This window comes from Chionomys nivalis, chromosome X, assembly GCF_950005125.1.
Source record: "Chionomys nivalis chromosome X, mChiNiv1.1, whole genome shotgun sequence".
NCBI classification, from domain to species: domain Eukaryota; kingdom Metazoa; phylum Chordata; class Mammalia; order Rodentia; family Cricetidae; genus Chionomys; species Chionomys nivalis.
The window spans coordinates 67,066,744-67,072,112 of record NC_080112.1 but is presented as its reverse complement, the minus strand read 5'-3'; the positions used below and the strand labels follow the sequence as shown (position 1 = coordinate 67,072,112).

The 5,369-nt window shown below is 42.3% G+C and overlaps 1 pseudogene; it reads left to right on the top strand.

Annotated features, from left to right (window-relative positions):
• The first annotated feature begins 3,544 nt into the window (after positions 1-3,544).
• On the top strand, positions 3,545-4,066 carry LOC130868455 (deoxycytidylate deaminase-like; annotated as a pseudogene).
• The last annotated feature ends 1,303 nt before the right edge of the window (positions 4,067-5,369 follow it).

Sequence of the window (5,369 nt, the reverse complement as noted above, 5' to 3'; positions counted from 1 at the left end):
ATAATGATATGAAATCACGGTGTACAAATACATTGTTTTATTTTATAGTGTTCAAAATTTAAATTATTTCAGAACATGAATACTGTTCCACAACTAGTTGTTAGCCAAAAATGTAATTTATTTTTAGTGGCAAGAACACAAGAGCCTGAGGAAGAGGTAGAGCTGGGCAATTCTGCCTTTCAAGCTGTGGTGTTTCAGAACTCACAGCAGCTGTTCTTAACGGTACACGACCTACACCGTGTAGGCACCGGGGAAGTGCTTGTGCTTCTTCCTCACCTATGCTCCTGTCAGTAACTGTGATGTGATCACTTGGTCATCAATAAATAAGTAAAAGATATAAAGAAGAGAAAGGGGAAAGGTGAGAGCGAAAGGAGGGCCAAGAGAAGGTAATGGGGCTGAATATGATCACAGTATAATTTTGTAGATATGAAAAGATGGCAATATGACACATTATTAGGTATAATTAACACATTCTAATAAAAATTAAAGTATGACTTTGATTTTTACAAAATTAGCACTCCTCACTTTAAATTGCTACTTGCTGAACCATACAGCAGACATGCCATGGTATGTCTTGTCATTTCCCTTTGACTGTTTTTTGCCTTTGAAAATGGTATGTCAGTTATGTTAGGCCTTAGCCAAAGTTGGTTGCTTCAACGCTGCAAATGTGACCTTGGGTGTTTGCCCAGGTAGCTAGTTGTCTCTGTGATCTGTTGCATGTTTTGGAAGTTGTTTGATTGCACTTCCAGGTAACATTATTTTCCTTCTCAGATCTTCGATGGGGTTGAAGACTATATAAATGTAGTTACTTTCCACTCATTACTTGGCCAAGCTATTTATTATACAAGACCTAAGCTAATTAGAATAGGATATTTGTACTTACTGTATATAATTTCGTAGTAGGTTTAGAACTCTTTAACTTAAACAAAAGGGGGAAGTGTTGCGGGAGGTCCTTCCGCTTCTCCAGCCAATAGCCACTGAGATACCAGCCCATTGGGGCGTGGTCTCTCTCCCTTTAAAAAAGCGGCCACTTCCCTCCTCTCTCTCTCTCTTACTTCCTGCTCTGCTCCTGGCGACTAGACTCCCTTCCTGATTGTGCAGAGGCCGTTGTCTGGGATGGTGATCTGTAAGTTTTTCCCCTTTTAAATAAATAACCATTCAATTAACCATAATTCCAAACTGGTGTGAGATTGTTTGTGACTTACGCCTTCGCCTTCATCTTAGGAGCACACATTTGGCTGATCCCTCCCTCATCAATCAATAATTAAGAAAATTCCTTACAGGCTTGACTACAGCCTGATTTCTATGGAGGCATTTTCTCAGTTGAGGCTCCCTTCTCTCTGATGACTCTAGCTTGTGTCAAGTTGACATAAAACTAGCCAGGACAACCTGCTCACTGGCCCATGGTGTCAGTTTTTAAGCCCTTATATACTAGGCAAAACCTATAGGGCAAGTGAAATTCTTCCTATACCTAATGAGTCAAAATAGTGACTCAGCTCTGTTGAGCACTGTTCTATGGATCCAATTCTCTTTCCAGTAGAAAGGAAACGAGACTTTAGTTGATTCTAAAGATGATTACTATCTAAGAACTCCCTTGTTTCATTCATCTTACACTCCACAAAGCCCCTTCCATACTTAAACACACTGGTTTACACTAAAGATCACAGTCTTCAGCTTTTTGTTTAGCCTTTTACTAAATAGTAAGATATGCTTTTGTTGCTACTGTTTTATGCATTTGAGTTTCATGATTTCTGGACAACTTCCAGAAATCAGTTTCACAATGTTATATTTCTGTTGTTTTTGGTACACAGTAGGTGCTATGGAAATATTGACTCATTGACTTCAACTTCTTATGTGGTAAAATTATAAAATAAAATACAGCTGGGGCAAGTCTGAGGCACCCGTTCAGTAGTAGAACACTAACTGAGAATGTATAAGGCCCTGAGTTTGCCAGCACTGGAAAAATGCTAAGGATATGCAGAACTAAAATAAAATTGAAACAAGTATTCAAATACTCAAAGTAGGCACAGAGCTATAGGCATGTCGTTGTATAAAGAGTAGTAGTGTCACTCTCTCATCTCACAGGGCACTGGGCTTCCTTCAACTCTTCCCCTGTTCATCATATAGAAAACATAAAAGTGACGGGAGGAAGAAACAAAAGAGATATCACTAGGTACAGATCATCAGGTAAGCACTTTAAAGATAGGCTTTTTTTCTTAGGCATGGTTTTCAGGGTGATCAATTGGATACTGGATGTCAAGAGACTCACACTCAATAAGATTCTGAGGAACCTATGTTGGAGAAGGTGAAAGGGTTAGCTTCTTAGTCACAACTCCGTTCTCTGACATCCCCAACCCTGTCCAGCCTGAACTTGGGGGTAAGAAGGAACAGAGGCTTACATTAAGACCACTGAAATGGAATAGAACGTGTATGTTGGCCTGGGCTGTCTATTCTCTGAGCAGTATGTTTTTTGAGGACATAGCATGATGGTCTACAGCTGGCCAAAGAAGCAGAACTGTGTGGTTCGAGCCAAGATCTTTTCTCATCAGAGGCAAAACTATAGTCAGGGCCAATATCTCTTCTAATTGTTGGCAGATGTGACCAGACATCCATTTTATTTTTAGTGACTAACTTAAAGTTTTGAAATGTGAACTGTGTTTACTATAACTTGGAAAGTGTAACAGATATTTGAATGCTTAGCTCTTCAGATCCCAGCCCACCATCCTAATAGGCTCCCTGGTCCTCACACCCACTCACATCTGTAGTTCCTTTCTGCCAGTGGACACATCTCGAAGATGCTGTCTGAATCTCTGGATAAATCCTACTCTGTTTGTCTCCATTAGTGTGTTCTCTAAGTTCACTAGCTAACTGTTGGATCCTTTGCAAATATTTCTTAATGCACTTAAAGTATACTTTTACAGGTAGCATTGATGTTCCCTTTATGTATGTGCTCATTCCTCTTTTATTTCTTTTCCTGACAACCAGCTACAATAATTAATTTATTATGTAAAATTTCCTATCATTTTTATTATTTTAATATTATCTCTTAGTGTTTTTTTTTTCCCTGTTGCTGTGGTAAAATATCTTGACCAAAGCAATGTTGGGAGAAAGTGTTTACTTCGCTCTCAATTCCAGGTTTAAGTTCATCGTGGCAGGGAAGTCACAGCAATAGGTGTTTGAAAGAAATGATCACATTACATCTATAGTCAAGAGAAAAGTTTCACTCTGACTTTCCTCTTGAGCCCCAGGCTGAGGCTGGGGAGAGGAGTGTGTGTGTGTTGGGGGAGGGGCAGGCAGGATGATGAGTTTGGCCGGCATCTCAGCCAAGCAGAGAGCCAGAGCCAGTGGTCTCCTGCAGAGGACTCAGCTCCTGCTGCGCTCAGCCTACATGTGGGCGTCCGTTTGCCTCCGAGGAGGGAGGGTGTTCCTCAGTGTTCCCTGAGTCTCTTCCTGCACCCACATGGTGGGGAGGATGGAGGCTTGATAAGCCAGAGAACAGTTGAGCTACTTGTGAGGACTGCGTGCCCTTTCCAAGCTGAGTCCTATGACTCTTAGGGCCAGCATGACATTCCTTACAGAAAAACTGAATGATTGTCTGGAACGGCCTGAGTATTTCGTGACAGATTTCATGGCGGTGGTTTTTCTATCAGCACAAAGAAGCAAGGATCTGATTTCCGAGGGCAGAGCCTGCATTGTGAATACAGAGGACGGGGCTGTCAGGATGGGGTACAATGGAAGGACAAACAGATGCCGTGATAACCCGTTGCCTGGAGAACAGCAGAAAATATCCTTATGTATGCCATGGTGAGCTAAATGCCATCATGAACCGAAGGGCTGATGTGAAGGGCTGTCGTGTGTGAGTCGCTTTGTTCCCATGTAATTAATGTGCTAAGCTCATGATCCAGGAAGGTTGAAAGAAGTTATATTCGTGTTGGATAAATACCATGACAGCGAAGAAGAGACAATGGCTGCTAGGCTAATGTTAAAACTGGCTGGGGTCACGTTCAGGAAATTCACATAGAAGTACAGCAAGATCGTCACTGACTTTGATTCAATGCCTCAGTGAGTTCTATCATTAATCCCCAAGAAGAACAGGACTCCCTTCCTCTAAGAAGCTGCTCCTGCCTTTCATCTCCAAGTTGCACATAACTTTTCAATAGCCAGAACAGCACACGTAGACATCTAAAGAATAGAAAACCTTGAATCTTCTTTACTGTCCCCACTGTCAAATGGATCTGCATCTGTTTCAGCCGTTGATTTGGGTTGGGAAATGAAGGGCCTGTCCACAGGGCTGGAGTGAAAATCTCTCCACCTTCATAGCCTTTCTGGCCGGCATAAGGGTGACTCTACAGCGGAGTGTCAGCTCTCTGTCATGCACAGAATCCCAACAGCCACACATTGCTGCTCCATCCTTGCCTGCACAGGCACATAGTGATGTGAATGTCTGACCTGGAACAAGCTAGATGCAGCTGATGTGAAGGGCTGTAGTACGCATTTTGCTGTTCCCATGTAAGGAGTGCACCAAACTCAGGTATGAAAGAAGGATGCCTTTAGGGAAAACAGAGGACCAAATGATGGCAGTGGGAAAGTATTTGCTGCAGAGTTGAGGGGAACTCTCGCTCACCTACCCAGAGAAGGCATCCTGACAGATAATCAGTGCAACTCAACCAGGAATAGCCTCTCAATTTCTGCTTTCCTGCCACACACAGAGCAGTGACACACTATTCCTCTGGAGAGTAGAAATCCCTGGGGTTTCAGCTTCTTATCATTGGTTTGTTGGTCACACAGCACTGTTAACTTTATCCGAGTAATAACGTTCCAAGAGGAGGCAGCTTATCACTCCACCAATCCCTAGCCCTCTGTGTGGTGAACTGTGCAGTGTGGGGTAGCCCCATCCTGTTTCTCTAGCTGTGTGGAAACATGTCACCCCTGACCCATTTGCCAATAAAGTTACTACCCAAGGACCTTACAACCAGAGAGTACATTGATTTCTGCCCAGTAAGAGACTTGTGAGGGAATTCTGTCTACCTGGAGGGGGTCCATTCCAGATCCACTGGAGACTGAGGTTGATTTGTGTATCTGGTGCTGTGCCTTCAGCCACACAGACAACATCTTCCTGATCAATGTGGTTGGGAATGCTTCACTATGTTCCTTGTTTTTAATTTCACTTAACTTCTAATAAACGTGCTCGGTACCTTTCATAAAATGGTTTCTTCAGCTTCAAGATTATTAACTTTCTTAGGATGCTCTTATTTTTTTTCATGGGTTTTTATTTTGTCTCTGAGATTTTTTTTGTATTCTGTATTCTGGGGGCATTTTAGAATTTGGCTCTTTACCAATATTATTTAAATCTACCAGCACACCACCTC